General features: G+C 40.4%; 1 protein-coding gene across 1 annotated transcript in view; it reads right to left on the reverse strand.

Moving 5' to 3' along the window:
- The window catches only part of LOC150039233 (opioid-binding protein/cell adhesion molecule-like), a 106402-nt gene that overhangs the window by 21975 nt on the left and 65715 nt on the right, over window positions 1-18712 (reverse strand). The window lies entirely within an intron of this gene.

Here is an 18712-nt window from a genome sequence, read left to right on the forward strand (position 1 = left end):
TGTGTCAGATGCTTGGAACCCAGCTTAACACCATGGAAACTTCAAGAAAGAGTTGGGACCTTGTGGAAGATAAGTCATTAGGAGAGGGTATTTGAAGTAGATTGTGGGACTTGGGCCCCTGTCTCTTATTTTCTCTGTTTCTTTGCTATAAGATGAATGGTTTTGTTCTGCCATATGTTTCCCCACAGGTCCCAAAGTACTGGAAACAATGAATCAAGAATTTGTAAGGCTATGAGGCAAAAATAAACCCTTCCTATTTCTATGTTGATTATTTCAGATATTTGTCATCATAACATGGAGCTGACTAACACCTTAACGCCTGTTAAGGAGTCAGCTAGTGGAGACAAATTTCTGAGTACTCTTCATATTAAAATACGTCTCTAAAGACACAGTCTTAGGTTAGGTCTCAGGTGACACAAGTTGGACCTCTATTGGAGTATTCTATTTTCCATCACCTCTATTATCTGTCTGAAAAACATGCATCTCCACTGTTGCAGGCCTCATTGCTGACAAAAAGGAAGAGGACACCTGAGTCCAGGTGATGTAGAAGCTCTTAACTACTTGAAAGATGGGGTGAGCTTTGGTAGACCCAACTGGTCTAGGTTACTGAATGCCAGGAAACATAGGAAGCCCCAGAGCTGAATGCTCTGCCCTCTCCTGTCCTGGTTGCAATGTAAAATTCTGATTCCCTGCTACAGGGAACAAGCAAGAAGCCCTACATGTTTTACTCCTTTCTGCTTTGTTCCAGAAAGCCACATTGCTAACTGTGTAGTTACAGGGAAAAAAAATGGGACAGAAAGCTGCATCTGAGGGAATTATGGGACAGAAGAAAGGAGAAGAAGAAAGGATACACTGGAGTGATGGAGGAAAGAAAGATATCACTGGGCCATGCAAGATTGCCTGAGACTACAGGAATTTCTGACAACATAATAAAAAAGGACTTTAAAAAAAGCTGTCTGGCTATATTTTCTTTTGATAGTTGATATAAAAATGGGAACTCCATGTCTGCCTAACCTTTTCCTTTATGGTATAATGTCTTATATAAAATCAATAACCCAGGGGCATTGAGTACCTTCCCTAAACATGCAGGCATTCGTAAATAAGATAATCCTAAAACAACCAAAAGCAGATTCTACATCTGTGGCAGGAATACATTTTAGGGGGGTGGATTTCTTTCCAAGAAAGGAACATAGGAAGATAAGTTCAATTCATTATATTAGCAAGATTAAGATCAGCAAGGATACAAATAGGGCCATTTATCAGAGGACATGAGCAGCCCACCCCCCGGATACAAAGTACATGTTTGGAATGCATAAACCTCATGTCAGCTCAGAGAAGGCGTCCTCCTTAGTCCTGTTCTGACATCACAGTGACAGATATGATGCAGTCATAACGCAGTCAGAGAACACACAACAGTCACCGTTGGTTTCCCTGTCCTAAATTAACAATGGAGATGTAGGGCAGAGAAACTGTGAGAGATGGAAGATGGTTCCTGAGTGCCCAGATATCCCTGGGGTCAATAGCAGTCATTTTACTCAATCTATTGGGACCCAAGAGTGCTGGACCATTGAGGGGAGCCTGCAGGCCCTCAACCTGGGGAATCAGCACCCTCCCTAATGAGTCAGAGTGTGAGGCAGTTTGTAGTTTTCTGTAACTTAGACTTAACAGTTCTGTACATTGTTATTTCAGAAACACTTTCATCAGGCATGATAGGCCAGACATATTTATTTTTGTAGTTGAAACTAATCTAAGCATTTGAGAATGAAGAGATCAAACAGAAAATCCAGAGGAAAATCCCAGAGGCTTCCTGACCTGAATCTTCTCCCTCACATCCTGTGGGGCCAGCCAGCTATATCCAAAACCTGTTTCTTACAATCAATATTCACTCCTGTTCCTTCAGACTTGGAATTATAATAGTTAAACATTTTAGCCTTTCTTTTTTTAGTATGATTTTTGGAACTGGGGTTTCGACTCATGGCCTGGTGATCTTTCCCAGCTTTTTTTTTTCCCTCAACTATGGCACTCTACTGCTTGATCCACACTTCCACTGTGGGTTTTGGGATAGTTAGATGGAGATGAGAGTTTCATGGAGTTTTCTGCTCCTGGTGGTTATTTATCCTGACAGAGTGCTTATTATTCTTTCTGAGATTCCCTGGGGACAACTTTGAAAGCTGGCCTGGATCTATGCTAGACTGGCCCTTCACATCAGTGAGCCCATAATCCTGGTCTTGAAGAAAGCCCAACTTGATAACCCCCACTTCAGAAATGGTGAAATGTTCCCCTCCAGGGGTCCCTAAGCCCCACCGACCATCTAAATAATATGTCACATACAGCTGAGGCTCTATCTATGGAAACGACTCTGTAAGGTTAAATGCCAGCACCTGTCACAGCTTTTCCATGAGACTTGTCAGGAGGTGACTCGCAGAGGAGATGCCCTGGGGTGAGGGGCTCAGAGGAGGGAACAGCAGGAGATGAGAGTAAGGAGGAGGGCTGGAGGTGACAGGAGGCACGGTAGGAGGGAAAAGATGCCAGGAGGAAAACTCGGAGGAGGAAGAGGCAGGTGAAGCAATGAAAGGTCAGAAGAGAACTGGGGAATGAAAGAGAAGGTGAACACTGAAGCATGGGGAGGGGTGTCTGGATGCCTACCAAAAGAGGCTCTTTCAGATCAGACCATTCCTACTGGTTGTTCATGTGGAAAGCTGGACTTGCACATGAAGGTGATTTGAGTTCTTATTTTTGGCCTGTCAGGCAAAAGGAGACTTTTTCATCCATCTTCAGAGAAGTCTCTCTTTAAGTCTTTAGCCCATTTGTTAATGGGGTTATTTTCTTTGCATGATGTCATTATGCATAGATAATATACCATTATATGTATCATTATATGCATGCTATATAATGTAACATTATATCAAGGCAGATGTCCCTCAATAGATGGTAGATCAAGAAAATGTCCACACACACACACACACACACACACACACACACACACACACACACACACACAATGGAATTCTGTGCTTCCATCAGACATTGCCCAATTCATAAAGAAATGGAAAGATGTGAGAAAATTATATTAAGCAAAGCAAGCCATAACCAAAGAAACATAGGCTGCATGGTTTCTTCCATTTGAAACAACTATAATATGTCTAGGATATTCTTAGGAAGAGGATCATGGTGGGCTCAATAAACACCATATAAAATAATGCTTATTGAAATGAACTCCCAAAATGGAAACAAGTGTGTGTGTGTGTGTGTGTGTGTGTGTGTGTGTGTGTGTGTGTGTGTACTGCATGCAGCTCTTTCTTTGTGGGTCATGGGGCTTGATCTCAGCCTGGGTGCTGTACTTGAGCTCTCCCGCCCTACTGGGCCTGTGCATTGTCCCTGAGCCTCTTCAGCTCAACGCTACCATCTTACCCATGAGCCAAGCCCCACTTCCCATTTTCCACTGGTTAATTGGAGATATGAGTCTCAGGTCCTTTAGTGCCTGTGCTGGCTTTGAACCTCAATCCTCAGATCTCAGCCTTCTGAGTAGCTAGGATTACAGGTGTGAGCCACTGCACCCAGCTGCTATTTCTTTGTTTTATTTCATTTCTTTTCCCCTTTGATTTATTGCCTGCAGTCACTGTTTTTGTGTTTCTGTATACGTTGTGTTGTATATAAATTTATCTGATTTGGGGAAGGAATGGGAATCACAGAAATGGTGGGATAGAGGATGAACCAATGCAGCAGGGATACTCACTAGACATTATGTAGAAAATGAACTTTACAACGTACTGGGAAGGGAAATGCTGGGAGAGAATGAGGGAGGGACTGACACTGGTCAAAAAGAAAGGCCCTTATTGCCTTCCTATGTAACTGTAACCCCTCTGTAGATCACCTTTAGAATAAAATTGAAGAAAAAAAAAGAAATACATAACTGGGTCCAGCTGTTGGTTGAGAGGTGGGTGTCTGGTATGTTTATGCATTTTAGTCTTGAACCTTGATATTCCTGATTTCTATCTTCTGAATAGCTATGCTTCACAGGCATATGTCACTGGCATTGGGCCATGCATTCCCTTTAAATGGAAATACAGAGCATTGTGCCAAAAAACAAAAAGAATTGAGAATCTGAACAGAGGCAGTGCGAAGGAGGGAAAGACAGAGACAGACAGAGACAGACACACTGAGACAGATATACAGAGAGAGACAGAGACAGAAAGAGACAGAGAGAAAAACAGAGAGACAGAGAGGGAGAGAGAGAATAAGGATGCAGAAAGCTGGCTCCAGAGACAAAAACAGCTGCAAACAGATGCTTAAGTTTGTTTGATGAGCAATATAGTCTGAGTGGGTTAAAAAAGTAGCTAGCATTTACATTCTAACAAGTATTCCAATATAAACTACATGAACATTCCAGACCCAACAAAGCAGAGAAGAAGAAAAGGAAAACATCATTTTTAATAGCAGGGTCTAAATAGCTAAGTTATTGACAAAATGCTTAAGGATATTTGAAAAGCTTTTATTTATTTTATAGGTTTTCTTTTTATCATTACTATTATTTGCACTCTGAAGCAACAAAATCATTTCAGTATTAACAAGTAAAAAAGGGGAGGGATATCGGCAATGGTGGTGACTCATGCCTACAATCCTAGCTCTACTTAGAAAGCTGACATCTGATGGTGGAGATTCAAAGCCAGCCCAGGCATAGAAGTCCATGAAACACTTATCTCCAAATAACCTGCCAAGAGCCAGAGTGGGGGTATGAGCACCAGACTTAAGTGAAAAAGCCAGGCCAAAAACATAAGGCCCTGAGCTCAAGCACTTGCGCGCGCACACACACACACACACACACACACACACACACACACACACATACACACACACACGTGCACACAAACACACACAACTGAAGAGAGTTCTGAGCAACAAGACTATTGATTAGCCGCAATAGCAACTCAGTAAGTAGGAGACAGCAGAAGCACTATATAAGATAATACTTCATTCAACTGTACCTGTCTTGAGTCATGCTGAGCAAAATAAAGAAGTTCTAAGATCCAAATGCCCCATGTTTTCATTCATATGTAAAATCTAGACTGAAGACAACAATAATAATGGACCATCAGGGTAAAAGTGGGATTTAATTTGGGGAAGGGGAGGAAATTAGCAGGAAGGGAAAAGGGAAGGTAAAGTTACCAGAGGAAGGTGAAGATGATTGAGGAACACTATATATACATACATGTATATGTATGTGTATGTATGTATCAAACACTAGTCAAAAAAATGGAGTGAAAGGAGAAGGACTATAGTTGAAGAGTTAAACTTCCATATAACATTGCGCACATTTGGCTTGTATTATAGCTATTCGCTAATAAAAATAGTGAAAAAGTAAGGAGTGAATTCTCTGTCTCAGTAGGGTATGTTCTTCTCTGCTATTTAGGATGCAGGGACTCTCTCATTAGTCCTTTCAGTAGATGAGGAACTTTCCAGACTCCAGAGGCACAAACCAAATAAACCTTTTTTTTTTCTATACAAAATACCCCACAAGAAAAGACAGTTGGATTTGACCTTGCCTGCAGCAGTGAAAGCAGGCACTACCAGTCACCCAGGCCTAGGTTCTTAAATAAAACAGTATTTTGGAGGAATAAAAATGCCTAGCATCACAGTGGGGTCAGTGGCTCTCCAATATCAGAATTACCTGAGGGCGATTTTGAAAGTGGGTTCTTGACCCCCACAGCAGATCTAGAGTAGGGCGTGTCAAGGTTGGACATTGTACAAAATTCCCAATTATTTATAATAATAGAGTGACATCAGATTAAGTGCTTTGGCCCCTTCCCTTTCTTGCTTGCTTTCTTGCTTTTGAGGACATTAAAACTGTCCTTCTAACACCTACTGCATTTTTTGCCCCTGAGGATTAATTCACAGTCAGGTACCACATGAAAAATATTTGGTAAACAATGGACCATGTATATGAGGAAGGTTCCATATGATTGTCAAGCGAATGAAAAATCCCTATCACCTGGTGATATTCTCGCTGGCATAATGGCACAGCACAATGTGTTATCCACATGTCTGTGAGAGAGCTGTGCAAACAGACCTACTATGAGGCCAGTGATATGGAAGTATTATATACCCAAGTAAGCACAGTGCATAATACTGGGAATGCTAATAAAAACCTACAGTACTGATTTGTCTATGTACAGTGCTCTATTTTATGATTTCAGAGTGTGCTCCTACTTATTATGTGGATTATAAGTAGCAGTCTACCTCTTTAGTCAGTATTAGGCTTATATTCCTCAGGTATACAACATCTCTTGATTGTACTATGAGACTACATCCAGTGATTGACCACTAAATGCACTCTCTACAAAGTCCACGCAGCAATAAAACCACCTGACACTACATGTTTCAAAAGCACTTCCCTGTCATTTAGTCACATAGAAATTATTTGTATGGCTACACCAAAGAAGCCTTGTTGTTTTGACAGACTGAGTCACCATGTAGTTTGCTTTGCCTGGGGCAATCCTGCTCACCCATAACTTCCCACTGTAATTAGGAATAGTCATCGCTTCTCAAAAGTTTGCCTACTTGTACATGCCTGTAATCTTAGCTACTTGAGAGACAGAAGATAACCAGTCATGGTTTAAGGCCAAAGGTTAGTTAGATTCCATTTTAACAAACATATTAAGTATGCTGGTTGCATATTGGTGATCCTAGCTTTGCATAAGGCATAGGCAAGAAGATCCCAGTTTGAGATTGGGCCTGGGTAGAAACAAAGTCCCCCCACCAAAAAATAACTAACAGCAAAAGATGGGATGAGGGGATGGCTCAAGTGTGTAGAGCACCTGACTATCAAGTAGGAGATTCTTATTTCAAACACTAGTATCACTGATCAGAGAGAGATAAAAAGAGAGAGAGAGAGAGAGAGACAGACAGACAGACAGAGACAGAGACAGAGACAGAGACAGAGACAGAGAGACAGAGAGAGAGACAGAGAGAGAGAAGAAGAAGTAGGGAAGGAGAAAGAGAGAAAGAGACAGAGAGAAAAGTAGGTAACATGCAAAGAGTTATTTGATCTCAGTGTTTTTTCCCGTTTAAAGTCTGTTGAAAGATCACTTATCATCAGCCCTGCGACCTTGGCTGCTGTTCTTGTACCAGTCTCTATGAGCAGTTGACCCAACACTAGCACTTTTCAGTCCAGGGAGAAGCAATGGCTTAGCTTCCTCATGCTGGGGTAATGGGAATGAAAGACACTGTGTGCAGTTTTTCTTTGCAACCTGACAGACCAACAGCTACAGTTGTCTATAGGAGGAGGAGAGGATGACCAAGTTGCAGGGGCTGCAAGTACCTAAGCAGAATGGGTGCCCAGCATCTAGACTGGAGTGTATACTCAGGGCCATCTACTTGCCCAGTGAATTGCTCTGCCATTTGAGCCATCATCCCTTCTCTCTATTTGCTTTTAGTTAGTTTTCAGAATGTCATCTTTCTTAAAAGGTGTGAATGTCCCAGAGCACTAAAGGAAGCTGTCCTACGATCTTTCCAGCTATGAACAAACAGTTTTTGGTTTTTGCAAAAGGAGGTGTGGCTGCCCTCTGACTTCTCTTGCTTCCTGGCTTTCATGTCTTGTCTTTGATTTTTTTTTCTCTTTTATCCTATTAGTTCCCAACAGCACCATCGCATGACAATGATGTTAATTTCCAATACTCGTTAATAATTTTGAAATACTTATATTAGCTTCCAGGCAAAGTATCCACTAGCTCAGCCCAATTGGCATGCAGGAAACAGCCAGAATTATTCTGCACACTTGGCAGAGCAGAAAGGTCGAAACTCTGAAGCATCACGGGAAGATAACATTGCTTGGGCACTCATCTCAGACACAGCACAGAGGAAAAGATTAGGAACTGCCCATTCACTGTACAGTCTGTGCTCCCAAGGGCCTGGAAGCAGGTCCATTTGGGAACTCAAAGTCACTTCCCTTCTGTACCTTGGGCTATTTAAGTTAATAGTATCTTTCCTGCATCTGACTTGAACTACGATTAGGGGCAGCCCCTTTTCCCCGTTTCCTGGCCTCTCTGCTTAGTCACCATGAAAATCACTTTATATACCTCAGCTTTTCGGACTCCATCTCAAAATTTGGAATACTAGGGAGAACAAGGAGTTAGAATCAGAAGTCTTAATTTTCATTCTCAGCTTGATTATTCTAATATGCTATATTGCTTTGTGACTTTTTTTTCTTGGTACCGTCCAGGGACTTAAATTCAGGACCTAGAGACCTGGATACTGATACTGTCCTTTGGCTTTATTGCTCAACACTAGCACTCTACCACTGGAATTACAGCTCTGATGTCAGGTGGTTTTTTTTGTTTTTTTTTTTGTTTGTTTTTTGTTTTTTCATCCCCTCTGGTTAATTGGAGATAAGAGTCTCAAGGCCTTCCTGCACAGACTGGCTTTGAACCGTGATCCTCAGATCTCAGCCTCTTAAGTAGCTAAAATTACAAACATGAGCTACTGGCACCATTTTTTTGGTGTGTGTGTATGTAAGTGGTGTGTGTGTGTGTGTGTGTGTGTGTGTGTGTGTGTGTGTGTGTGTGTATGTGTCAGTCCTGGGACTCAAATTCAGGATCTGGCACTGTCTATGCACTTTTTGTTGTTGTTGATGATCTACCACTTGAGCAACAGCTCCATTTCTGGCTTTTTGGTGGTTAATTAGAAATAAGCATTTCATGGTCTTTCCTCTCAAGCTGGTTTCCAGTCAAGATCTCAGATGTCAGTCTCCTAAGTAGCTAGGATTACAGGTGTGAGTAGAAATATGATTTTGAATAGAAATACAGCCTCATTTTTTTACTATTTAATACAAAAAAATGACGTGGAATGACTCCCAAGTCCATTAAATGGGGAGTGACTCCAATGTCATTCTCAGTCTCAATATTTCCTAATGGAGCAATGTAGTCCATGGCCAGGAATCTTAAGTAACTCCTTAATTTTCAGAAATGGATCATGGATGGACACAATGAGTTTCAGTCCAGGATCTTGGGTTCCATAACTGAGAAATCCTTGCAGGCTTGCCACAGAATGGTTCTAGGCTGATCTCACTCTGATTGGTGTCCTAAAAATACTGGCACAGGAACAGAGAGACACCATGACAGTGTGGGAGGAGCTTTCTGTCACTGAGCTTCCGTTGCTCTGGAGATGGGAAGGGAAGAGAGCTTTTGACAATTATGATGGACCATGTGTGTCTGAGGGTAATGTCTTGTGCTAATGGAGCAAATTAATTCTTTCCTTTCCACTACTCTCATTTTTGTAGATTTTGACAAGTAGTTGTACTTTTTTTTTCTTTTTTGACTCTCTTCTATAGGAGAGTGGAATAATGTTTTACAGGTACAACTAATCACCCACTTATATAATCCAAGGCTCATTTTCATGGGTCTGAGGATTCATTCCAGATGCAGGAAAAAATGATGCGTCTCTGTGATTTTCTGCCCTTCGCATTTGTTAAAGTTATAGCTTCTTTTTTTACATAGCTCACTTTGCTAATCCTTGACAGCCAGGTAATAGATATCAAAAGGCAAGGAAACAGGCTTTTGTGTCAGTGAAGGCAATGATTGGAAATACACCATGCTGAACCACGGCTACAGCAGATCAAAGCCAATTGCTCAGGGGGCCAATGCCTAGTCTTTACTCTTCCACTCACAACTAGTCAAACATCACTGTGGCTACTAAACCCTACCCATCTGGAATTTTCTTCTCTGCAAAATGAGCTAATCTGGCCAGATAACTTCACAAATTCCCCACCCACTGCTCTTTACTTCTCTACTTTTGTTGGCCAATCAAGACAAGATTTTTAGGCACTTATCACCAGACCCTGGATTATGCCCAGTATTTCTATTTCTGAGGACCATTATGGTGGATAAGATCACAGACTTTAGCAATGTGGCTTTCTATGTACTCTACTTACAACCTTAGAAGTCCTTTCTCTGCTCTAAAAAATCCATGCAAGCTCTGTTTCTGAAAGGTGGAGAAACTGAACTCACTGGGATGAGAGGAGAAGACTCCAACAGTGGCTCCATGGGCCTAAGAAGCACTGTCCTTAGGCTTAGCCGAGTCTCCTGCTTCATCTGTCTTTACTGCCGTGGCTTCTGTTGCTGTTGCTTTAATTTTGTTTGTACTTTATTTTTGCCCCTCTCAGGGTCTCCACCAGAATGAACACACCTTACCAGGAGAATGTGGGGAGTTCTGCCGATAGTGAGGCATTTTCCTCACTAGCACAAATGATTACTTTTCAGACTTTGGGAACTGTGACACCTTCTTCTTCCTGGAAAACATGCTACTACTACAAGGGAGAAGGACAAAGATCTGAACAGCTGTATGATCTTGGAATAAAAGGAGGGGATGAAAGAAAACTATTGCTCACTAAAGACGGCACAATTAATGTTGTATCCTGGTGCCTAAACAGGTATTGTCTGCAGATTTTTGGAGCTGCTCATACAGGAAGCTTGTGAAGAGGATTATTATGGTGGATATGGCTATGTATGTATTCTCCCCCCTCAACAATTATATTTTATCCTTATAGTAAGTTTTGGAATGAGTATAATTAGCAACATGATATTTATTACTTCTCATATTTTATGCATGCATATATAGGTAGAACCATGTATGGTATAAGTGCATAATTGTAGAGAACCATCTAATAGAGCAAGAAAATATAAAGCTCCATTTTCATTTAGGAAATAGTACCACACTAAACTTGTAACAATCTCTAACCTTCTGTGTCCAGCTGGATAAGTTGCTTAACCACCCAAGGTTAAATTTCATTATATGTAACTACAAAAAGCGTCGGATTGAACTCTTTAAAAAAATGGTATTAGTTTTGTTTTTGATAGCTGGTTGAAAAAGCTAATATGTATTTCTTCTAACTATTGACTTAGAATGTATACATGTGACAGTATATGAAGAAAATAAGAAATACACTTCACTTAGAATCTCATGAGGAAAGATAAAGAGATAAGAAAGCCCAGAAAGATTGGAGCCTAGCAAATCAGAAGGTAATTCATCTTGAGAAGAAAACAAGCGATATTTACATTATTAAATCACAATTACAAAGCAAATCAGCTGCAGACGAGAACAGATCATTTCCATCAATTATTACTGAACTGAACATAATTTTTCAATCACTAGCAGATTATAAATGGGGGTTATGGCTCATCCAGGAACTCGTCTATCACAGGAGTTATTAATCAGGTATTAACTTTGCCGAATTAGCAAGGACACGGACAGAATGGCAGCGGAAGCAGGATATTAGGCAGACAGGGGGAGGCAGCCAGGTTAATTCCTGAAATGGAGGCACAGAGCACTCTAGAAAACCAAGGTCAGCCACCTCTGCAACTAGTAATACTACTGTGTCGAAGGAAGCACTTAGCTCTGCTTTATTTTCATTCCCAAGGAGTCAGCACATGGCCAGACAGACATAAATAAAGGGATACACAATTTTACTGCCTTTTAGCTGTTTCACAGCAGTGACACAATGGTGACAGTATGCACTGAGCCCTGATCTCATGACTACTTCCATCTGTAGTACAGCTGGGGTGAAAGACTTGGTCCAGGGTTCTCTATCTGGCATCCTAAAAGTCTTGGTGTTTCTATCTCAGTTGGACATATGGACTAACTGCCCATCAGAACCCTAAGTGGGTTGGTGGTCACCTCTTGTTGTACTGCTTGGATGTGCAGGGATTGAAAAACAATGCTTGCTTGCAAATCTATTCCCTCCCTTACAAGCCTACTCAAGCCTTTAGAAATCTACTCCCTCCCTTACAAACCTAGTTCCTCCCTTACAAATAGTGTACCTCTCTGGGTTCTTTGCCCTCTCCTCCCCACCAGTCCCAATATCCTAATTTCCTCACCACCTTTTTAACTCCTGCACCATTCAAAAATTAAAAAAAAATAAAAAAGGCTCCAATTTCACATAGTGCTTCGCTCACACTCTGAGTGCACTGAAAAATGAGTTTGTGTGTTTTGGAATCAGAGCAATGGAAGCCTGGAAGTAGAGATGCACACTCTTGTCCATCTCCAACAGGTAGATGGAAGTCAGGACAGCAGGCTTTATGTGTTCTCATCTTTGAGCCTCAGGCTGCAGGGTTGTTAATGATTTCCATGTCATGGGGTCTAAGGCAGTTGCTAGGCATTCAGATGATTACCATCTGAGCTTCTGTTTTAAAGAAACAAGAAAAAAATCTAGGCTTGTGGACTTCAATATGAAATATGGGACAAGTGGGGAGAGGATGAATGGTCTAGATACAGAGTTGTAGAGGTCATCCCTCATTAGCTGCTTTTGCATTTGCCTTTGGACATCAGTGAATGACAGCCCCTCAGGCTGGGTGACATTGAGGCTTAATCTAAAAACAACAGTCTCCCTGTCCTCTCTCCCATTCTCTTTTCTCCTTCCTTCCCTGCCTTTGTTCCTTCATTCAACAAACACTTTTTTTTTCGTTTTTTTTAGTTTTTAGATAAAGAACCTAACCTCTCAAGATGGAAAGCTGGAGACCCTTTTGTTTTGTTTCAAAAATATTCTGTATTGTATAACAGGAAAGACCCCCTGAAATGTGACTTAGTTTGTTCTTCAGCAAACCAGATAGGTAGGGTCTCAACAGATCATCAAAAACATAATTACCAGCCCAATAATAATTTTATAGAAATCATAGTTATTCATGCTCATCTTTAATCCTTCCTTTCCCCTACAATATAAGCTTAGTCTTCAGATCTCTGTGGGGAGTTCAGCATTGTTAGACTGTTTATTTTCTTTGTAGCCCTCCAGGAGGCTTTCTCACCCAGCTTCTTTCTCCTGCCCTCTCTTGTGCATCAGACTTCTATGGGCTGTACTATTTGGCTCACTGACCTTTGCCTTCTAATTGGGGTGGCCCATCGGAAGCCTGCAGGTAATCAGAGGAAGGAATCAGGAACTCAGATTTGTGTTCCCAGCAGGTTCTGATTCATTCCACCAAAGCAGATAGCTCTTCTCAAGTCCACTTCTCAATGAAACTCACCCAGTTTTCTTCTAGTAAGCTTCAACTACAACTTCTAGCCTGGGGGAGCTTGGAACAGGCTTGCTGTCATCTTCTGGGAACACACTGTACAGTCATCTATGTGGTTTCTCTTTACCTTGTTCACACTTGGTGAGAGATACCTTCATTATAACTATCTAGGGCTATTCAAAGTTGAGTGTGCTAATCTTATCCATTTCCTGCTGGGCCCTGAGCAATATGGCTTACTTGACCTTGAAATCTTTGTTAAATGACCTCTTTAAGCTCAGATAGAACCCGCATTTATCATCTCATTTGTCCTTTAGAACAATGGTTATGAAACTGGAGATTTTGCCTACAGGAGACAGTCTCTAAAGACATTTTCTAGACAACATCTAGAGGCATTCTGGTCACCATAAGTTGCTGTAATTGGTGTCATGGAAATGTGCCCCTAGCCCCAGTAGTCAAGGTCAGAGATATAACACAGCACTGGCAACTACTACAGGAAACTATCTGGTCCCATAAGGTCACATATTATGCTTGAGAGGTCCTTATGGGAAATGAGTTTCTATTTCTCCTACTAGAGGAAGGAAGCTTTATAAAGTTAAGGACTACCTATCTGCTTTTCATACTTTCTCAGTACAGTTCCTAAAATGCAATTCCTAAACAATGGAAAAGAGCTGATGAAAAATTAAACGAATTCATCAACAAACCAAATTCCTAGTTTCTATTATCTAATCATTTTTCTGGGGTAATGAACATTTTGTTGTTGTTATTGTTGTTTTTGTCAAGGGCCATTTAGATAAATATGTAGCATCATTCATGGGCCATACAAGATTATCACTACAGAAAGATGGCTAAGGAAAGCTGAGGAAACATGTATGTGCCTATTACATCATGTACCAACTGATTTCGAGCACTTTCTATGACACATAAGCCAGAGTTTCTCATCCTCATGATAATTTATAAATAAATAAAAGCCTAGGGGGGAATAATTCAGTAGCTGTGTGTTTTTAAAGCCCTCATAAGCTTTTAAGGAAGTAGGTGCTATTTTCTGGAGGAGAATGATAGAAAGAAATATCACCAAGGATGGAGCAAAGATGATGTTTAAAGCAAGCCCTGGAATGTTCTTGTTTCAGCAACACACCTGAGGTGACATGTGTCAGGGACATAATGTGAACAAGGCAAGGTGGTGAAACCATGGTGCGAACTAAATTCTATTGTAAATCATTTCCTCGCTGTTGCTGTGTTTTCTGAGGAGGACCACTCAAGATCCTAGTATAGGAGAATCTTAGTAGAATTTTCTAGAAGAAAATTCTGCCCTATTGAATGACCCTGTGGAAATTACCATCTCCCATTCCGCTTACTACTTCCATGGTTTCCCTTCTCACTGTCATACGACTACCAAAGAAGATGCTACTCTGTGCAAAGCTCATGACTGGCAACGTGGCTGGGAGGAAGAGCTAATGTAAAACACCAAGACTGGCAAGTGGACAGTCAGTGAATGCCTATTGAGTTGAATCCTTTGAAGAAGGGCTTGTTCTCATCAGACACGAAATGATTAGGTGACTTCGTGTGAATTTCAGCATTCCCAGATTCAACCCTTTCTAGGTTATAACCTGTTCTTTGGAAAGCAAGTCTAATCTGGATGGCATTTGTAGGTAATTCTTAAAAGAGGCCAGCAACATTTAGTCTAATCTACAAAGTTGAAAGTGGAAGGAAGCTTTGAGAGGAAGATAACTAATGCTCACGGATTCAGGGTCTACCTTCTGAGGTCGAGCTCTAGTGTTTTAGTGTCTAATTGGGAGCCACCAAGCCCTCCATTATCCTGCTCTCCACTATGGAAATTTTTGATTTTTCCACACATGGCTTATGATGATTGTGCCTCTGAAAGCTGATTACAGAAGGAAGCCAGCACCCAGGGCTATGCAGAAGGAAGGGATGTGGCAGCAGTTTCAATGTTGGAATTGAATAAGTTTTGTGGCTGTTAAACGACTCCTACTGCTGAGAGGGGCTGCTGCTTTTCTAATGGGAAATAGGCTGGTTTCACATGTAGGAAATGCATTCCAGGACATAAATCGCTTCCTGACTGTTGAGGCATATAACATCTGCCTTAAAAAAACACTGATATATTGTATATATGCATATTTGGTTATTTGAAATCGAATAGGGAAGGGGGGAAAACAAGATGAGAGGCGGGGGTGAGGGGGGGAAATGGGGACCAAAACATGAGAAAGGGAATCAATGTTTGTGAAGTAATGCACCTTCTATCTGGTGAATATAATGTAACCCTTCTATTAATTACAGTAAAAATATATGAAAAAAATGTGTTTTTTTACTCTCAAGTGTCAATTTATTTATTCTTTTTTCTGTATGATTTAATGATCATACATTGACCTCTCAAGCTAAATAAACATGTCCAGGGCCTTGACAGTTAACATCTGACTCACCCTTTCCTTTTGAGACATCTGTGATTTCATTAACAGTATAATGCCATTGTAATAGAGCACAGCACATAAATTTTGGAAATATTATAGGTTACAATCTATCTACTAAAACCTAACAGCTACATTCCTAAGTAGCCTGATCTAAATTGTCAAGGAGTTTCCTAAAGGCTTATTCTACTTAATTGTACAGTCACGAGGGCCATATCCCTTTATTTGGTAAATAATCTATACTAAACTATACACTCATTAGGTGGGTGTCTCAGAGATTGGGACTGGATACTTAGCCTGCAAATTATCCTGGCAAATTCACTAGACTGTGATGGATTACCTAGTACAGGTGGGGCTCACTTCATTCACAGAGGAATGTTTCCATTATTAGTGAGGCCTTCCTGTCCTTCTCATTTTCAGGATATCTCCTACAGCAACTGTCATTATCCACCTGAGTAGAATGCTATCAGGGACTAGGGAGATCAAAGGTCACAGAAGTGGGTCTATTAGCTTTTTTCTTTGTTAGCTGGAGAGCAGAGTCATTTCTGCTATCCTAAACCCCAGCCCTGTGAGTAAAATATTTCAGGAAAACCCCAGAGGAAATATCTATGATAGTCATTACAGCTTTAATGAACTCAAACAGCTGAAAGAAATCAGTCAAATGATGAGGGTAATGCAAACATTCAAGAGATGGCTCCATTCAAGTAACCATCACTTCCAACAGGACAGAGATAAACAGGAAATAAAACTCCTTTTGGCAAAGGTTTCATGTTTGGTCAGCCACAGGCAAGAGCTCTTCATTTACCACTCAAGGGAGTAACGGTACATCTTATTTTTGCAGACACAGTCTTTGTTTACATCTGTTGATCTGTTGTCATTACCAGTACTACTCCTTTTATTTCTGGGTTTCTATTCCAATAGTATATTACATAGCTGCCCTTCCTTTAACTCTATCCTGACATGCAAAAGGTCCTCTATTTACATATTTTAAGCCAATTAGATATTGATGCAACTTTCCATAACACTTTTCTCTGCCAATTCCATTCATTCATTTACTCATTGTACATAGGAAAGATTATTTACTAATATACACCAATATCTGTTGCTAGTAAGTTGGAAATGAAGACCAACAGCTTATAGATGATATGCAGATGTTAGTGGCTACCAAACTAAAGAACTAGAATTATCAGCCTCACTGTGTCAGTAAAATGATCCTACATTAAAATAATAATAATAATAATAATAATAATAATGTTGAGATTTAGAGATATAGCCTGGGTAGATTATTCCCCTAGCATGGGTTCAATCATCTGCATAGCTCTCATGTACACATACATATTCATTCATTATTGAATTGGAGATTGGGGTCTCTCTCTCCTCTCCTACCCCTACATACCCACTTTCTTCTCGCCCTTTACTAACTTCCAGGCAAGCACAGAGAATTCAAGTAATTTTATGAACTACAATTAAGGATAAACCATTTCTCCATTATTAAGGAGAAAACAGTACATTCAAGGAAAAAATACACAAACATACGCAATTTTAAGTAAATAATGATGGGAAACTTAAGAAGTACACTAGAACATAAAGGAAAGGTATCTGAGCCTTGTAAATTAAGTAGCTAATAATCCTCATAATTGCTAGAGAAATTTTAAGACAGAGGAGGTTATGGTGGGTGGGAAATTGTAAAACTTAGTTTTAGTTTATTATTGTATGGTTTGAAGAGTTTAATTGAAGGAAAGTTCCAGCTACCTTGTGTAAGGACCTCATGATATGTCCTGTTCATTTCCAAGTACAGTATTGTCAGAAGCAATAGCAAGTAGCTTATAGGACTTGGAGTCTTCTGGGAAAGCCCATAATCACATTATTTATAAATTTATTCAACAGATGATAAATGATTCTCCTTGTTTCCATGGGCAGGATAATGAGAGTGGAGGCCCCGCTTCCTCCCACCAAGAAGCAACATAATTCACCAAGAGCATGAACGGTGAAAGGTAGAACAATAATGCCTGTGTAAAGTGTGCTGGATTTGTCAGAGGAAAGTTACAAAATAAATTCAATACTATTGTTGTATTGTTCCACACAATATAGTCAAAATTATTCAAAGATTTAGACAATAGTTTTTTTATAATTCTCTATTTTTTAACAATTTCTTGGTTAAAGAAAAGATGATTAATCTTGTTCATCAATTTGACAATGCCTGTGTCAGGCAAAGGTAATAACAGACAAACAAGAGGGTTTCTTCCTTCAGGGATCTGGAAGTCTCAGGGATTCCAAAGAAGATGATCCCCCTCCTAGCAAGAGAAAACAGACTAATTATGGAAGAACCAGAGGGCAGAGAACCAGGCAGGCATTTCAAGCAGAAGAGGTTCTTTGTACCCAAGTGCAGAGCCGGGAAGGAGGAAGCTTGGTCTAAAACACAAGGTTGGCAAAACAAATGAAGTGAATCACCTTGAAACCTATTGTAAGGAATGGCTACTTCAAAAGGAAATAGAGACAGTAGCACAAGGTATAAAGCATGCATTTTTTTCTTTAAATGATTATGCATTTTTGCTGTTGTTATTTTGTAATTATCCACCAAATGTTCATGTGTTGAAATTTTTGTCTGCAGCCTATGAGAGGGCCTCATTGGAAGGAGTTAGGTATGGAGAAGGCAGGGTGATTTTAAAGGAAGCATTCAGTCTCTCTATCTCTCTCTTTTATTTTCTGGTTGCCAGGGATGGCACATTTTTCTCCACTTGCATTCTCCACATGGTTGTCTTGTCTCACAAGAGTTAATACCAGTCAAGCAACAATGGACCAAAATCTTTTAGACTGTGGCTCAAATTAAACTTTTCCTTCCTAAAACTTGGATATTTCTAGCAGTTTGGCACAGCAATGGAAAGCTAACGCAGTTCTCAGAGGAGTTATTGAATAAGGGTCCCCTCTCATTCTCAACCTTCTGAAATATTTATTGAATAGCTACTATGTTCCAGGAAGGGATAAATTATTGTCACAGGACAGATTAATGACTAACAGTTCTGTAGTTGATGTTCCAACTAGTGATGAGGCAGAGAGGAAGCAGATACTCAAACCACAAATGTCAGACAGAAATAAGGACTAGAAAGAAAGGTGGAGACAATAATAACATCAACTAACATTGATTAAATGATTACTTTGTGCCAAGCAATATCACAAATGTTCTGGCTAAACTTGTAGGGTGCATGACTGGTCTTATATAAACAGACACATTTCAGCCAACTAGCATATACCTACTTGGTCTTTTTCAGGAGACTGGGGAAGCTGGCTACATCT

This window comes from Megascapheus bottae, unplaced genomic scaffold (genome assembly GCF_031878675.1).
Source record: "Megascapheus bottae isolate mThoBot1 unplaced genomic scaffold, mThoBot2.hap1 HAP1_SCAFFOLD_77, whole genome shotgun sequence".
Taxonomy (NCBI): Eukaryota; Metazoa; Chordata; class Mammalia; order Rodentia; family Geomyidae; genus Megascapheus; species Megascapheus bottae.